We start from the raw sequence: 20,387 nt of genomic DNA, 5'->3' as shown, positions 1-20,387 counted from the left end.
ACACTAAAAACTCCGGACTACAACTTTACTCCCTTTAATGAATCTGAGTTTGAACAGAGGACGGAGGACGATGCCTCTTATCGTTCTCCTCCTCCCAACACTGGCAACCCTGCTGTCACATCATCAAATGTGCAAGTGCCACAAGTTCCTACTCATGTTAGTACGTTGCAGGCACTCATTGATTATCCTGCTACTAAGAGCAAAGGTTTTACAACTGCTCTTCAGGTATTAACGATTAAATTATTTGTATGCCTGTACCTGCAATTTATTTATGTAATCTTGCAATATTTAATCATAATATTTTGCTGTTGCAGGGTTGTGCTATCCCTGAGTTGAAACCTCATTTAAACGCTCTTTGTTCTGAACAACTCAGGGAATCAACTGCTGCTACTCACTTGCAACTAACCAATCAGCTGGAGTCCATCCTGCAACTGCAGGAGCATCAGGAGTCTATTCTTGCTATAGCCCGTAAAGATATAGCTGAAGGTGCAAATGCTCGTAAGAGAGCTGCTGATGCTGAGCGTGCCTTGAGTGACGCTCTGAAAACAATAAAAGCTAAGGAGACTGAGCTAAAAAATGCTCTAGATGCTGCTACTGCCCTGCCAGAGGAGAAAGACAAGTTGGTGGATGCTGAAAAGAAAAGGGTTGAGGAGGATCAATTGAAGATTGCTGAGTTGGAAAAGCAGGTATCTGCAGAAAGGGAAAAGTCTGCTGGGCTTCTCCAGAGGGCGGAGTCTAATGACCCGTCCTAATCCATCCGGACGAATACATTACAATTGATTACATCGCGAGGTACTTTGACCTCTATATGATACATTTTACAAACATTGCATTCGTTTTTAAAAGGCAAACTTGCTTTACATTGTAAGTTAACGACATGCATATCATTTCATAATATATCCAACTATAATTGACTTAATAATAATATTGATGAACTCAATGACTCGAATGCAACGTCTTTTGAAATATGTCATGAATGACTCCAAGTAATATCTCTAAAATGAGCAAATGCACAGCGGAAGATTTCTTTCATACCTGAGAATAAACATGCTTTCAAGTGTCAACCAAAAGGTTGGTGAGTTCATTAGTTTAACATAAATAATCATTTCTATAATTTTAATAGACCACAAGATTTCATATTTCCATTCATCATAAATATACGTCCCATGCATAGAGACAAAAATATCATTCATATGGATTGACCTGGTAACCGACATTCACAAGATGCATATAAGAATATCCTCATCATTCCGGGATCCTCCATCGGACATGATATAAATTTCGAAGTACTAAAGCATCTGGTACTTTGGATGGGGCTTGTTGGGCCCGATAGATCTATCTTTAGGATTCGCGTCAATTAGGGTGTCTGTTCCCTAATTCTTAGATTACCAGACTAAAAAGGGTGATATTCGATTCGATAATCCAACCATAGAATGTAGTTTCGATTACTTGTGTCTATTTCGTAAAACATTTATAAAAGCAGAGCATGTATTCTCAGCCCAAAAATATAAAGGATAAAAAGGCAAATGAAACTCACCTAATGTATTTTGTAGTAAAAATACATATGACTATATTGAACAATGCAGGGTTGGCCTCGGATTCACGAACCTATATCATTTGTATATATATTAATACATATACAGGAAATCACATAATTTTCATTTATTAATTATATATTATGTATGTGTCTGTAGTTTATATAATTTATATTAAATTCCGTTTAAAATATATACATATATTATATCTTAAAGTATATATTATATTTACTTATTTTATATATTTTTAAAATGGTTGAAATCTATACACTTAGTTATATTAATATATCCATATATATACATAATTGTTTAGTGTCATATTTATAAATTAATAGTTTGTTATATGTAAGTTTATATATATTTATATATATATATATATATATATATATATATATATATATATATATATATATATATATATATATTAATAGGTTTGTTATATATAGTTATGTGAAATACTAATATAAGTATATGAAATAAGTATATTTTAAAAAAAATAATAATGATAGTTTTGATATTATTTGGTTACTAATACACATAATAATAACTTTATTAATATTGGTAATAATAATAACAATAAATATTATTTTTAATGATGCTTATGTTAATAATAATAATAATAATACTAATAACTATAAAAATGATACTAATACTAATATTTAAGGAAATAATAATAAATTTTATTATTTTCAAACTACTGATAATAATAACAATAACGTTCATAATTATGTTAATAATAATAATAGTTATATTTAGTAACAACCATAATAATATTACTTTTAATTATTTTAATAAACATATTACTAGTATTAATAATAATAACAACTAATAATAACAATAATTGATAATAATAATAATAATACAAATAATAATGATAGTAAATAAAAGGGTTACAACCTTTGATGAGAAGTCAAAAAAAAAATGCTGCTGCCGGGACTCGAACTCAGGACCTCAAGTTAACATACGAGTAACCCCAACCATCGATCTAATTCTGTTTTTCTATTTTAATGTATATCAGATGTATATATATATACCCGTATTTCAGTCTTCCCCTTTCTTCCTCAATAAAACAACTGACCAGTTTCATTCCCAATCCAATCGACTCATTTTCAATTTGCTTCCAAATCATTATATGACACAGAATGATTAAGGATTTAAAACATTAATTAAAACAATATGAAATTTGAAATAACCGCTGTAACAGAAAAATAAATATAAAAAAAAAACGTTTGAACTCCAACATCGAACTCGATCTTTAAAGGTATTTCGGGCCACGATTTCTGAATAAAAGATGTTTTAAATCCCTTTTAGAAACTATAGGAACCGTCAATTTAGCTTAATTCAAAACATAAACTACGAATTCGTTCAAAGAAAATTCGTTTGACTTTCTAGACCTAAACTTTGACTCATGAATTAACAATTGATAGGAGGAATGGAGGCTTGAAACTTTACAGAGAGTTGAAGTAGGATATGCCAAACAATCTTACATTTATAAAATTTAGATTTGATTTCGAAATTGAACAATTGTAAAAATGTGCCACGAACAGGGGTGTTTTTCTTCTGTGCGTTTTCTTTTTCTGGCTCTCCCACAATTTACAGCATATAATTTGTAGAGTGTAGTTAGTAATTAAAGTTGAAACATGAATTGATTTTTCAACAACCCGTTTGATTTATGAGAAAATTGTGTCGACATCATAAACTCACCAAGGAGAAGAAAACAACAGAAATTATTTAGAGTAGGTAAAGATGGGAACTGATATCATACATTAGTCAGAGTTAGTAATCTATATAAACTTTTAATTTTAAATTAAAATTAGTAATTCATATTTATATTAATAATAACATTGTTGGTAATATTTTTAATAAAAACACTAATAATAAAAAATACTGGTATAATGTGACTGTATATATGTACATCTCAGTACATATGTATAAATATATATTCTGTATATGTAATATGCATTTGTCTGCACATGTATCCTATATATCGAACTTGTATATATATGTGTATTAATTTTAATAAGAACATAATATTAATAATTATATAAACATTAATATTTAATATTAATTTTATTAATAATAGATGTAACTAATAATAATAATAATAGAATTAATAATATCAATAATATTATTAGTAATACTTGTACATCTCAATTTTTATATAATTATTAAATTATCATTTATATTGAAAGTAAGGTTAATAATATAACTTTTATACTTTAACTTATAATTAAATTTAATTACTAATATTAACATATACTGAATATTTAATATTTTTATAGATGTTATTTATAATATTACTTATGTATATATATATTCTAATATTATTCTAACATTATCTTTTATTTAAAAGTGCACATTATTAATTCAAAGTTATATATGTATACACTTATACTTATTTATTTATTTATTTATTTATTTATTTATTTATTTATTTATATGTATATATATATATATATATATTTATATTTACAGATTTATTTACAAACAGTTGTTCGTGAATCGTCGGGAATAGTCAAAGGGTAATTGGATGTATGACAATGGTTCAAATGATTACATGAATAAAATTCAAGGTTTTTTTTTTTGAGACTTCAACATTACAGACATTGCTCATCGTGTCAAAATCATATCAGATTAAGTTTAAATTTGGTCAGAAATTTTCGGGTTGTCACACGGAGAAGGGTGAGAGCAACTTTGCCGAGCTTAAGAAGGGTATACCGGGTTGATAGCGAAGGTGCTTGGATCCAGTCTTGTGGGGAATCCCTACAATGATTATGTTGATGCTATACGCACCCATACTATTGCTGATGTGACAGACAAATTAACCAGACGCCTTGCTCCAAACAAGTCTCTCCCTGCTGCTATTATGAATCTGATGCCTCCTGGAACCCTGGAGAAAGTTGATGAAGCTAGAGACAGATTGATTAATCTGAAGATAGATGTTTATGATGAAGTATGCAGCAGAGAGGAGTCCTCTGCTCAGGATGTGCTCAATGTTGAATTTTCATAAATTTGTAACCATTTGATGAGCAACCGTTTGTAATAAACATTAATAACTTGAATGGCACAAATATACACTTACTGTAGTGATTATGCTTTGCTTGTGTGCTTGCACCAAATACTTTAATGTTTATTATGTATAATGCATCTGCTATGCACGAAGCATATCATAAAATTTTATGTACAACTGTGTATTGTACAACTGAACAGAGCATTTTTAAGGTAATTCGTTTTTGAACGTTTTGCACTGTGAACTTCTGCCAAAGGAATAACACATGCAAAATTGAAATCCCACTTTACATATATTATGCCTTCAAACAATTAATAGGATATTTAAAGTATGTTATACGCCTTCCATCATCAAATTGATGAGGAATAGTTATGGAGTGTTCTTTGAAGAGTGATTATAAAATAATTTTTTCGTCGTACGCCTTCTGTCATAAAGTATATGAGGAAGAATTTTTGAAATATTACATAAATATTAGTTATGAGTTAGTGACTTGTTCGTCATATGCCTTCCTTCATAAAATATATGAGGAAGAATTGCTAAATATTTTTGTCTTCATATAAAATATAGAACTTCGTTCTGTGAAGTAAGTTTTTTATAATGTTTGTCATGACAAGTATATGAGTTTTGTATCATGCCTCGGTGCATTCTAGTAAAACTTAAACGTTTTCTAGCCGATCCCTTGTGCCTTTTGCTGGCCGACACAAAAGCTTCCGCCATCGGAGGTATAAAAATACACTCCTTCTGTGGGCAGGATATAAATGCAATGTTCTACATTTGTCACGGGTAGCACTTTGTTTAAGAAAAATATAAAATTTATTGATCAGTACTGAGCAATACATAAACGATTGATGACGAATTTAGGTGGATCAAGCCTAATTAGTACATCATGAATGTTTAGTGTATGCTTATTGCGAATACATGCACTGTAAAAATGACCACAATGGTTTACAGTAAATTGATACACGTTGCTCTTCAGAAAATGCTAACAAACTGTGTTTATTGAAATGATAAATTCTGCTCTTGATAAAAATGTTAACAAATTGCTTCTTCACAAGCCGAGCGCCCAGCGCTGTCCTGCCCGAACACTTGATTATGGAATGAAAAACTCCTGAACCTCATCTTCCCTGAATAACCGATTACTCCTCCTTTGATTTATATTGCCTTCTGGTATGTTTGCAAATGTGGATCGTTCCCTTGTTGATGCCACATACTGTGAGTGAATGGCGGCTACTCCGTTAGGAGTTGGGAATCTAATCTCTGCATGGGACGTTGATGTTATCGCTCCAAATTTTGCTAACGCTGCCCGCCCAAAAAGGACATTGAATCGTGAATTACCATCCAAGATAGTGAAATCGATTGTTTCGGTTCTTAATAGTGGAAATGATCCCAAAACGACCTCCAAACGAACTCTTCCCATTGCATTCACTGGCGCTCCTGTAGCCCTGAAACCTTCAAACTCGTTCGCCTAGCTCGTACCTGCACATGCCTTGGAAAAGTCTTGAAACAATGCCAATAAATGATGTCAGCCTCACTGCCTGTATCTGTGTAAATATGGCTGATGAACTTGTTTGCAATTTATGCTGAAATGACCACTGGCTGAACGGACAAAGCCCAATTTTGAATTGGTTGAAAAATAATTGAAGCATATCTCCAGCTATCAACATTGTTATCCGACTGCTCACCGTTCTCATAGTGACTTCCATTCAACCACACGATTTTGATTACAACGTCTGGAGTTGACTCACGCTCCGTGATCCGGTTTCCATACTGATTTCTGTTATCTCCTCCGCCATGCTCTTCCCTTCTTCTGTTATCTCCTCGACGACCTCTTCCACCATCATTCCTTTGCCATCCAAATTTCCTACGAGGATCATTCCTCCTGTATTGTTTGCCTGGTAACAAGTGGTTTAACTCTCCTGCTTTGATCTTTGCGATGATCTCTCTCATCAGGGATTTGCAATTATCTGTATCATGACCCCATGCTTCATGAAAGTCACACCATAGTTCACTTTTTGGACCTTCTCTTTCTTCCATGGGTGCCGGCGGATTGAAAGTGGTCCGGATTGGTTCAGTGAAAAGAATCTCTTTTGGAGTTTTAGTCAGCGCCATTATCAACGGATGCCTCTCTATTGGCCTTCTATTGTGATGAAAATCATTGGGATGGTTGTTGCCTCTCCATCCGCCATTGGAATTTTCATTCCTCCTCTGATTACAGCCACAGCACGGACGGCGGGCTGCGCTAAGCGTTGCTTATATTTTGCCGGAGCTGTCTGCTTAAGGATGTCATTTAAAAGCAACACTGCATGCTTCTCTGACATGAACTCATCTTTGTCAGTTTCATCATCAGAGTCATTATTATCATAGCTCAGGTCGTTATCATCCTCAGAATCATCAATAAGACTACCCAGCTTGTCAAGTAGCCTGGATAACCTGTATTTTGATATAGATTACCTTTTCATGATTTGCTTGTCTTTGCCATCCGCCATCCGCCGAAAAGGTATAAATGATGGACATCGCCGTGGTTGCATCAATGGTCGTCGCTCTGGATTAGTAACAAAATTTGCAAGTCTTTCTGCACTTTTGGTTGTCGTTTCTTCGAATACTGGCATTTTCTCCGAATTAGTTGCCAAATGCTTAAGCCTTTCTGCAGTTTCAGCAACTGTTTCTTCAATCGTACCATCTAGTGGCAGAACAGGTACATCTTCAATAGTTATCATGCCGTCAGTTGATGGATTGTTGACTACTTCAAGTACAAATGGAGCTTCAGTTGTTTTTGTTCCTTTTCCGTTTCGTGTGTTCTTTGCATTAGTGGATGGCGCCATTGTTAACACCTATTTCCTTATGAGGTAAGGCTTAGTGTGTCAACAAGATACTAGAAGTAATCTAGCTTTAGGAGGACGGAGTGTTGCCGATTGATTTTTACCCTTGGGAAATAATCCCTGCAGACCCGGTTCACAAGTGTAGAAACTTATGGGGTGGCTTAATCAATCTGTCGTCCGTAGAGCGTAAAAGTGCTAGCCGGATGACTTCTAGTGAGAGAAAGTAGAGAGAGAAAGAGAAGTGAAGTCTCAGCTCTCAAAGTTGTCAGAATGTCTGAACTGTGTAAAATGATGACCCAAGGGGTCTATTTATAGTGTCAGATCCACCAGATTGCTCGGGGACACGTGTCAGATGATGATACGTTCTGTTACTTGTGATCCGAAATTTACGCTGAAGGTGGCGTTCTCCGGCCAGGGCTTACGCGCTAGGCGGCCTTCAGGGCTTATGCATGACGGAGCAGCCTGTACAACGGAGAACGCTGGACGGATAACTCCACAAAACTGTTGTTTCCAGCCTTCCTGACGCTACTTTTATGCAACCATTATGCCTTTTATGCGTGTATACGATAGGATACACCATTAAGACCCAACCCAGTTTTGACTTTCGCCAAAACCCAAATCATAACGGTTTCCCTTTTTACAATTTCACTATTATATACCTAATGATATTACCCAAACCACCGAACTTTATTTCTAATTTAGTGTTAATAAATTATTCATAAGTTCGTCTAAATCACTATTAATGTTGAAGCTTAATTTATATAAATAAAAATAACTTTCGTTATTTGAATCTAATAAATTAAGTGACAAGGGTTAAATATCTAAATACATAATAATGGTTCTTTTAATTAGGCTCAATGTTAAAAATACTTAAGTTACATTTTAATTTTTACAAATGATAACAATCCATTTCACTAGGGGCTCTACATCTAAGCAAACACTAGGGAAATTTAGCTACTCATTATACTAGGGTAAACATAAAAATATAAATATACAAACATAATAATAACGATAAAAATTGATAACGATAATTTTAATAGAATATACTTACGAAAATCTTCACTTTCATTTACTTCAAATGGTAGAAAATTACAATAACAACACCCTTGCACTCGAACAATAATACCCTTAATCACGAACAATACCCCCTTAATATTGAAACTATCCTAAAAATTGAACTTGAAAATTAATTGGAACTGAACTTAATTTATACGGAGTACAAAGATACTAATAAAATGATGATAATATCCCTCTGCTCTCTATTTTGCTATGTATATTTGTGTTGTATGGATTTGTGTACTGACCATTCCTCCTTGTCTGTGTAATGTACTCCGTATTATATCATAGTATTAGAAGTAGTAGGTAGACTTCTCTCTGATCCCTTTTTGCTGTAAAAGACTGGAAAGTGAATTATTCCCTTAAGCATGCGTATAAATATAGTTAATATATATTAAAAAGCAACCGTCCCATGTGAACTTGGAATCTGAATCTGGATCAAACATTACGCGTTTCGCGTAGGTCTTCACACGTTTCGCGTAGGAGTTAAGTAGAATCTGGAATTTAGCCACAACATTACGCGTTTCGCGTAAGGTATTACGCGATCCGCGTAGGAGTAAACTGCAGTTTTTTTAATTTTTAATTTTATGTTTGTTCTTTGTTGACCCCATGTTATCGTATATTGACTTGGAACTTTCATTTGAACTCTTTTCCTTCGATCATCTTGGACTTTGTTTCGGATAAATGTTATCTCGATATATATTTGGTTAAAACCCGTCGTTTATTATCATTTCTTCAAACTTCAAGCTCGCGTTTACTTTTTTCGTTTTTCTCGTGAATTATGCATTTGAATGTCTTCGTTTCGGTAAAAGCCGATGAAATATAAATAATATTGCGTCGAAATATATGTATGTTTAAAGCAATATCAAAATACCCCATACTTGAACGTTGCTTGTCCTCAAGCAATTACATCTTTTTAAATAGAATCGGAACATTACATATTTTTCCATGTCAAAAATTAAATCACACAACACACTCCACACGAAATGAAAACACACGCTATATGGAATAAGTTGGAAACACTACACAATTTTTATTGGATCACACACACACCACACGAAATGAAATTCTGACAACAGAAACAAAGTTGAAACTCGTGATTAAGGTTTAAAAATTTGGATCCTTAGGGAAAATTTGACCTTGTGAAAATGTTCTATGATTTTATAAAATGGCATGCTAGTTTTTACACTAGAAACGTTTTTTGATTTTAACCTCAAATTCCGGTCTAGGGTAACTGAAAACCGTAGTCTCAGTCGGCGATTAGCAAGCTATCCGCCCCCATAATTGAAGTATTATGGAACTTGAAACCGAATGTCCTAAAAATGGTTTTACACAATATAATTCATAAAATAGCATAAGTTTTAGAAGAAAATTATATCGTGTCCAAATATCATCGATGAACCATGAGTTTGCACACCTCAATTTGTTATGGCATATGTATATTGACCGCGGTCAAGCATAGATGCGGTTGATCTTTACGGAGATCATCCATCTGGGGATTAGATTCATTAGTCTTAAAAGCTAATTTGCAATGTGCCCCCATTGTACGAGACAGATCCATCTCATGGTTAGGATAAGTCTGACCACCAAAAACCCTATTTGATGCTGAGGTGAGGTGGATTTCCAGCCGATGATAGAGATGACTTTTCAAGATTTTTCGTCAACCTACAGCTGTTCTGGACTACATCTTCTAACATAGGTTAGCAAATGTGTCATTTTGGAAGACTTTACTTCCTTAAGGGATGGACTTGATTCATCCTTTATTACTCGCATTAATTGGATATTCAGGTTTATACATTCCAAAGCAATGATATCTGCAATAAACTTCATAAAAACATGTGATAAATGGTTCCAAACATACGGGTTTATAAATTCTGTTATACTTGGTTTTCTTTTATAAGTTTTAATCAAATAAACTTACATATTTTTAATGTATGGAGACAATAATTTCGGTTTTTGACACCTAATCTTTAATTGCTCGTAATTACCTTAAAAATTGACTAGATATATTTGTTAAAAAATGTTCAAAATTTTAATAAAAAACTCCAATTTATAAGTTATCGAGAATTTATATATTCCCACCCCATACTTAAGATTATGTAATGCCCTCATTACATAAAAATCAGCTTAAATGTATAAATTCGAGAGGACAAAAAGTGTAAAGTATATGGAACTTCCTTTGTTAAGTAATTGGACATTGTAAAATGCTTATTGTATGAACATATCCAATCCTCATATCACAATAATACTTTCGTGTTTCGTTATGTCGAATCTCATCATCGTAAGTACCTGTCAACAAATATGTTAATCACACACGAGATGGGGTTGTACTTTAGTAGTACAAAAATTTTACCCCACACTAAAAGTTTTTGTATATATAAAATATGTAAAAGTAAAAGTAAATACTTAAAACACATCAAAAAAATCATTTTTTTACAAACAATATTAAAAAAATAAAAAATAAAAACTAAAAACTAGAAAAATGGCCATACAGGGCCTCCTTGATCTTCCTGTTCCTGTTGTTGTTGCTGCCGCTGTTCATTTTGGGGTTGTTCCTCATAAAAACGCCTATAGGCATCCTGACTTGCAGCTAGAGCAGCGTTGGGATCATAAAATGGAGGTAGAGGATCACCGGGTGCTTGCCAAGGGTTGTATGAAGGAAAGGCTGAGGGTGCGTAATGCTGTGGGTTAGCTGCGTATAGATATGCCTGATGATGTACCCACTCAAGTTGTGCTCCCTGGCCCCTTTGATCATATCGGATGTTTTCTAACATATTACCCTGAGCTAGTTGGGTATTCCTAATGTCCCCCAATTGCCGAGACAAACTAGTGTACTGATTTTCTGATCTCTGTCCCCAAGTTTCATATGAGTTCCTTACATCTAAACTCAATGAATTAAACGAATTTTGTAACATATCGAAATCAGAAGTACCTACATTAGATGAACTAGCCTGATCTGGCTGTCTCCGTCTTCTCCTAGTATCTCGCTCAGGTTCATCATCTTCCTCCATAGGAGCGGGAGCAACAACTTCTTGTCGTCTTAAACTAATTACCTCACCCCTCACTTGTATAGCTTTTGCAGTTTTATATACATCCAATCCTAAAGTTTTAACGGCCTGATCTACCGGTATGATTGGAGGTTCTGATTCACTCGGGTCGAGTCCGAACCAGTTTCCTAAACAAGTGATATAGTGACCCCCCGACATGTCACTTGATCCTCTAGCACCCTTACCTACATGAGCCAAGAAGTACGCAACTCCATAGGGTATACTAACGAAAGTATCCCTATCTCTGATCACATCTAAATACCAAAGGTCAATATAATTAATTTTATCTGTATTACCAAATGACCTTTGGTTTATTGTGTTCGCTATAAATTTATGAATTATTCTAAACCGAACATCAATGATCTTTAGGTATGATTCTTGGCCGGCCTCATATTTGTTTCTATTAGTAAAAGATTGCCAAACTCTCCCAGAATCATAATTACCTGTATACCTAGCCCCAGTAAAAATATACTCCCTAAAACCGGGAGTCAACATCTCCTCGACGGCGTAAATCCCCAACGCGTTAGTCACGTTACTTAGGGACATTCTTCTATCTACCCCACCCAGTCTAAATTGTAGAAAATTAGTATCATTGATAGTTTCTGGGTGTATGCTCATTCTAACAGTAGAATAGAATTCTAAGCACCATTCTCTATATACAGGACTATTTAAACTAAACAACCTCTCAAAATCATTAAAAACCAAATTCATCCTAAATTCATTTGTGAAACTTTGGTTTAAAATTTCCCTTATTTGTGTATCTAAGTTGACTGGGTGTCCTAAGGGAGCCCAGTCCACAACATATACTGGAGAGGTGTTTCTATTGATCAGAGAAAGTAAGTCCTTAACCTTTTGCACCCGTTGAGGTAAATCATTAGGGAATCTCAGGTTCGAGTGTAAGGTTTGGAGGAGTTGTTCCATTTGTGGTGTTACTTGTTCCTCTTCTTGTTGTTGGTTTACAGCTCTAATTCTAAATAATCCCTGCATAACATTTTAAAACAAGAAAATCGTCCCAATTGGATATGTTAATATTAGTAAAGAATACATATTAAGCATACAAGCTTGTTTTCAACACCACAGGAACCAATATATCAACAACAGTTAAAGTATTACTTCTAAAAAATAAAACAAACAAAAATAAACAAACAAAATTCATAATCATAAATCAAGTTTCATAAACAAAGTTTAATTCACAGGTGGAAACATTCAATGAACTAAGCATATCTAATTCAATTTAATCACATTGGGTGCATTCCAACCTTAGCATCATTACAATCTATACTTGATTTATGTCAATAACAAAAATTATCAAATTTAGACAAAAAAAAAATGAAATCACAAAATCAAACAATCAAATTCATGTTCAAAGGTTCTACTACTATCAAAACAGTTAAAAACATCTAATTATAACTAAAATAACACACTTCAATAGCAATTCATCAATTTTTACCAATATATATAAACCCTAACTTTGAAATAATCAATTAAACATCAAATTCTTATGCTAATCGGGTTTAACATCACACTAACAACATAGTTATAGCAATAATCAAGCAAAATTCAACAATATCATGCATTAATTCGGATTAAAGCTATAAAAATAATAAATGAAAAAGTTGAAGAACAAGTGGTAAAAATGGGTTAGGACCCTTACCAATCTCGGCATGTTAAAAGATGGATGAATTGGAGGAGATTTATAGTGTTAATTAGATTTTTGGGTGTGATTTTTGTGGGTTTTTGGGTGCTCTCTTCGTCCACAGCAACAAAAATAAGAATGAAGTGTGAAGAACAAGTTGCTGGTCGACCAATTATCCTTTCTGGTTTTACACTTTACGCGTTCCACGTAGGAATACGCGTTTCGCGTAGTTTATAATTCTACGCGTTTCGCGTGGATGTCCACACGTTTCGCGTAAGTGTTAGGACCCTTTTTTTTCTTCAACTTTATAAGTACTTAAATTTCAAAATATCATTTTTAAATTTATATTTGTTGTAACGGAAATTTCGGTTGTTATACCTAGTCTTTATCCGTTTATAAATTTTCAAATTCAATTTATAAAATTTAATTCTTTAAAAGTTAAAGTTTTAATATTTTTCGAAAACAACTTAGAAATAAAACAAAACACTCTATTTTTCTTTTTTTCTTTTTAATTTTTTTTTAAATTAAAAGAAAATTAATATTTTAAAATTTAAAAACAAGTACATGAAAAATAAAAATTAAATGAATTTAAATACACTCTATTATATATATATATATATATATATATATATATATATATATATATATATATATATATATATATAGTTTCAAACCAACTAATTTTCAAACTTAAAACTTTGTTTCCTATCAATTAGGTAGAGATAATCTCGGTTGTTACACCTATCATTACCCACGACAAAGTTTACAAATTATATATTTTTACAGTTATTGATAAAAAAAGTTTATTTTTAGTAGTTTTAATTTTTCTTTTGTTTTTGTGGTTTACTATTTAAAAGATATATTATGAATCCAACAATAAATTTCATGCAATTTGAAGAATGACAATTCAGTTGTTACACTTAACATTATCGTTTTCAATGAAAACATGTTAAACTCAAGGTTCTTCAATTTTAAATGGTAGACCTTTTTAATAAAAACACAACAAACAAATACAAACTAAAACACACCAAAACATAAACACACAAAAATTCACAAACACACAAAAATGCACAAACACACAATTGGCGAGAAAAAAAAATTTAGATGGTGAAACCGCGTTGACTCGCCTCATAGTAGAGTCGTACCATTTCGCCCCCCATGGCTTCGTAGGCGTTACCTCATTGGTTTAAGAGGTTTTCCTTTGAACATTTAAAAGGCCCTTCTCGGCACAAGGTTACGTACTCGTAATTAGAGTCCGTCTGGTTCTTTGGGCAATTTCCGTAATGAGTCGGTTTTCCACATTTTACACACTTGCCCAAATGACGCGCTCGACGCTTCTTAGCTGATTTTGATTTGCCTTTGGCATAATTTTTCTCATTGAGTTCTTGTCTCATTTATTTACTCGCCTGATCGCATCTACTCTTTATATCTAATACCACATCCCTCGGTAAAATTTTATCGCACATCAAAAGGAAGTGGTTGTAGACATATTGATTGCGCATCTTGAAAATAAACAATAAATAAAAACGAAAGAAAATAAAAAGGTAGAATGGAGGGAGAAGACTAGTTCTTTAGTGTCTGCTAGGGAAAGACCGAACAAACCCCACTCTTAAAGATAAAACTAAAGATCGATAATGGAGTTGAAAACCTTAAAGTTACCCCGAATTTACTTGTCCTTAGGGTAGAATGTGATTTCGTCTCTTTCCGTAGTGTTGATTCCGTCAAAGTATAACTTGAGTCGATGACCGTTCACCTTGAAAGTTCCACCGTCTTTGCTATATAGCTCTGCATATCCAGATGAAAAAACCTGTTTTATTATATATGGCCCAGTCCATCGGGATCTAAGTTTCCCAGGTGAAAACTTAAAATGTGATTGGAAAACTAATACTTTATGCCCTTGTTCGAATTCTTTTCTTTCTTTTAATCGTGCATCATGCCATCTTTTAGTTTTCTCTTTTTATGTTTTAGAGTTTTCATAAGCTTGTAGTCTTAACTCGTCTAATTCATTAAGTTGTAATAATCGGTTTCCTCCGGCTTCCACAAGGTCGGTGTTACATTCTCTTAGAGCCCAATATGCCTTGTGTTCAACTTCGACAGGTAGATGACACGCCTTACCATAAATTAATCGGAAAGGTGTAGTACCAATGGGCATTTTGAATGCAGTTCTAAATGCCCAAAGCGCATCATCTAACTTCCGATGCCATATTTTAGGATTATTTTTAACCGTTCTTTCTAAAATTCGTTTAAGACCTCGATTTATGTTTTCAACTTGGCCACTCGTTTGAGGGTGGTAAGAAGTTGAGAAACGATGATTAACTCCGTACTTTTTAAGTATTTTCTCTAGTAATTGATTTGTAAAATGAGTTCCACGATCACTGATTAATGCTTTTGGAATCCCAAAACGTGAAAATAGGTTTTTTAGGAAGTTCACAACAACACGGGCATCATTTGTGGGTAAAGCTTTTGCTTCGGCCCATTTAGAAATGTAGTCAACTGCCACAAGGATGTATTTGCATTTATTCGATGTGGGAAATGGACCCATGAAGTCGATACCTCAAATGTCAAATACTTCACATACAAGAATGCCTTTTTGTGGCATTTCGTCCCTTTTTGAGATGTTACCGGATCTTTGACATGCATCACATGTTTTAACCATGTGGTGTGCATCTTTGAAGATGGTTGGCCAATAAAAACCCGAGTCAAAGATCTTCTTAGCTGTATAGCTAGGTCCAAAATGACCACCCGCTGGGCCTTGATGACAGTGTTCCAATATTTGTTGAGCTTCTTTACCATATATGCATCGGCGAATAACTTGATCCGCTCCTATTCGAAAAAGATTAGGGTCTTCCCAGAAGTAGAATTTTAAATCAGCAAAGAATTTCTTCTTTTGCTGGTACGTTTGGTTTTTAATTAATACTCCTGCAGCGAGGTAGTTTGCAAAATCCGCAAACCATGGAACTTCAAATTCGGTTTCTATTCTCATTAGAAACTCATCGGGAAAAGTGTCATGAACAACTGACTCATCTAGTTTTTCTAGGTCGGGATTCTCAAGACGAGACAAGTGATCAGCAGCGAGATTTTCAGCACCCTTTTTATCCTTGATTTCTATATCAAATTCTTGTAAGAGAAGAATCCAACGTATCAATCTAGGTTTTGAATGTTGTTTCTTGAACAAGTACTTTAGGGCTGAATGATCGGTAAAAACAATCGTTTTGGATAGCACAAGATATGATCTAAATTTATCAAAAGCAAATACAATTGCAAGGAGTTCTTTTTCTGTAGTTGTATAGTTGAATTGTGCTCCTGTTAGTGTTTTACTTGCATAATATATTGGTTGAAATTTTTTATCTTGGCGTTGTCCTAAAACGGCTCCTAGTGCGAAATCACTAGCATCACACATTAGTTCAAATGGTTTGGACCAATCGGGAGATACTATGATAGGTGCATTCGTAAGTTTATCTTTTAGAATGGAGAAAGCTTGTAAGAATTCGTCATTGAAGTCGAATGTACTGTCTTTCTCAAGAAGTTTAGTCATGGGTCGAGCGATTTTGGAAAAGTCCTTTATGAATCGTCGATAGAATCCCGCATGACCTAGTCGATAGAATCCCGCATGACCTAAGAAACTACGAATTCCCTTAACGTTAGTTGGAGGAGGAAGCTTTGAGATTACATCGATCTTAGCTTTGTCTACTTCCATTCCATCTCGAGAAATATTGTGTCCTAAAACAATGCCTTCCTTCACCATGAAGTGGCATTTTTCCCAATTTAAAACAAAATTTGATGCCTCACAACGAATTAACATTCGCTCGAGGTTTGAAAGGCATGAATCGAAGGAGTCTCCAAAAACAGAGAAATCGTCCATAAAGACTTCCATACTTCCTTCTATCATGTCGTGAAAGATTGCCATCATACACCTTTGAAAGGTGCCTGGCGCGTTGCATAATCCGAACGGCATTCGTCGGTATGCGAATGTACCAAATGGACAAGTAAAAGTTATCTTGTCTTGGTCTTTTGGATCAATGGGAATTTGAAAATAACCGGAGAATCCATCAAGGAAACAATAGTACTCTTTTCCCGCTAAACGTTCTAGCATTTGATCAATATAAGGAAGTGGGAAATGATCTTTCCTTGTGGCGTCGTTTAAACGACGGTAGTCTATACAGACTCTTCAGCCAGTGACTGTTCTTGTAGGAACGAGTTCATTCTTATCATTAAGGACGACAGTTGTACCACCTTTCTTGGGTACTACTTGAACAGGACTAACCCATGGGCTATCGGATACAGGGTATATTAACCCGGCATCAAGTAACTTGATAACCTCCTTTTTGTAGTGACCCGAACTTTTCCATGTTTATATATATTAATTGAGATTGATATTTACATGATTAAATGTTTCAAACATGTTAAGCAATCAAACTTGTTAAGACTTGATTAATTGAAATATGTTTCATATAGACAATTGACCACCCAAGTTGACCGGCGATTCACGAACGTTAAAACTTGTAAAAACGACATGACGATATATATATGGATATACATATGGTTAACATGAGATTATGATAAGTAAGTATCTCCATAAGTATATTAACAATGAGTTATATACATATAAACAAGACTACTAACTTAAGGATTTCGAAACGAGACATATATGTAACGATTATCGTTGTAACGACATTTAAATGTATATATATCATATTAAGATATATTAATATATCATAATATCATGATAATATAATAATTTAACATCTCATTAGATATAATAAACAATGGGTTAACAACGTTAATTGAGATCGTTAACTTAAAGGTTTCAAAACAACACTTACATGTAACGACTAACGATGACTTAACGACTCAGTTAAAATGTATATACATGTAGTGTATTTAGATGTATTAAAATACTTTTGGAAGACTTCAAGACATATATCAAAACACTCATACTTAAAGAAAATGGTTACAGTTACTTTCCCATTTTTTTCTTTCATCAAGAATTCTAGTCGTATTCTTACCCGTATTATACACAGCTTTAAAACGTACTTACTATGGGTATATACCAATAGGAAATAGCATGGGATTCCACTCTTGATTATGTCATGTATGACTAATCAATTTTAACTTCTACCATGAGCTAGTCAACTAACTAGAACTCCTTTTAACCCCACTCACCACTCACCAATTACCACTCATCATTCACTCCATTTCACTTCCAATTCTCTTTCTAATTCTCTCTCAACACACACACACACACACACACACTATTATGAACGTATTTTTCCAGTAGTTAATCATCATCTTCATCAAAAATCACTTCAAGAATCAAGCTATAATCATCATAGGAAGAACACTTCAAGAACACTTCAAAAATCCCTTCAAGTTTACTAATTTACTTCCAAGCTTTCTAATCCATTCCAAGTAATCATCTAAGATCAAGAAAACTTTGTTATATACAGTAGGTTATCTTTCTTATTCAAGGTAATATTCATATTCAAACTTTGATTCAATTTCTATAACTATAAACTATCTTAATTCGAGTAAAAATCTTACTTGAACTTGTTTTTGTGTCATGATCCTACTTCAAGAACTTTCAAGCCATCCAAGATCCTTTGAAGCTAGATCATTTCTTGTCACTTCCAGTAGGTTTACCTACTAAACTTGAGGTAGTAATGATGTTCATAACTGATAATGCTAAAAACGAACATATATTTCATAGCATTATTCCTCAAGAAAGACAAGCTTTTAGTTGCAATTGTTCTATTTACAAGTGATATTCGTTTAAATAATAAAAGGTGAAGACAAAAGACAGATTCGACGAATTGAAGACACAAACGACCAAAAAGCTCAAAAGTACAAAAGACAATCAAAGAGGTTCCAATTATTGATAAGAAACGTCTCGAAATTACAAGAGTACAAGATTCAAAACGCAAAGTACAATATATTAAATTGTACGCAAGGACGTTCGAAAATCCGGAACCGGGACCAGAGTCAACTCTCAACGCTCGACGCAACGGACTAAAAATTACAAGTCAACTATGCACATAAATATAATATAATATTTAAATAATTCTTATAATTATTTATATATTATATAAATAAAATAAACCATCGGCAAGAAAGACTCCAAAATGGAGTGAGCTGTATTTACAAAATCCGCGACTCGCGGAGTTTGAAGGCAAAAAGGGCCGCGAGTCGCGGAGTATACCTGAACTCAATTCCCTATAAATCCAACCGAATTCTGATCATTTTTCACACTCATATATCCATCTCTCTATCTATATACGTAATATTTATATTTATAATTTATATTTTAATTTTAATTTTAATTATAATTCTAATAATAAGGGTATGTTAGCGAATATTGTAAGGGTGTAAGTCGAAATTCTGTCCGTGTAACGCTACGCTATTTTTAATCATTGTAAGTTATGTTCAACCTTTTTTAATTTAATGTCTCGTAGCTAAGTTATTATTATGCTTATTTAAAATGAAGTAATCATGATGTTGGGCTAATTACTAAAATTGGGTAATTGGGCTTTGTACCATAATTGGGGTTTGGACAAAAGAACGACACTTGTGGAAATTAGATTATGGTCTATTAATGGGCTTTATATTTGTTTAACTAAATGATAGTTTGTTAATGTTAATATAAAGATTTACAATTGGGTGTCCCTATAAATTACCATATACACTCGATCGGACACGATGGGCGGGGTATTTATATGTACGAATAATCGTTCATTTAACCGGACACGGGAATTGATTAATAGCCACTAGAATAATTAAAACAGGGGTGAAATTATGTACAAGGACACTTGGTATAATTGATAACAAAATATTAAAACCTTGGGTTACACTCAGTCGACATCCTGGTGTAATTATTAAACAAAGTATTAAAATCTTGTTACAGTTTAAGTCCCCAATTAGTTGGAATATTTAACTTCGGGTATAAGGATAATTTGACGAGGATACTCGCACTTTATATTTATGACTGATGGACTGTTATGGACAAAAACTAGACGGACATATTAAATAATCTAGGATAAAGGACAATTAACCCATGGGCATAAAACTAAAATCAACACGTCAACCATCATGATTACGGAAGTTTAAATAAGCATAATTCTTTTATTTCATATTTAATTTCCTTTATTTTATATTTAATTGCACTTCTAATTATCGCATTTTTATTGTTATTTTATTTAATTGCACTTTTAATTATCGTACTTTTTAATTATCGCAAGTTTATTTTATCGCATTTTTATTAATCGCAATTTCATTATCGTTATTTACTTT

Source organism: Rutidosis leptorrhynchoides, chromosome 9 (assembly GCF_046630445.1).
Source record: "Rutidosis leptorrhynchoides isolate AG116_Rl617_1_P2 chromosome 9, CSIRO_AGI_Rlap_v1, whole genome shotgun sequence".
Taxonomy (NCBI): Eukaryota; Viridiplantae; Streptophyta; class Magnoliopsida; order Asterales; family Asteraceae; genus Rutidosis; species Rutidosis leptorrhynchoides.
This window is presented reverse-complemented; position numbering follows the sequence as displayed.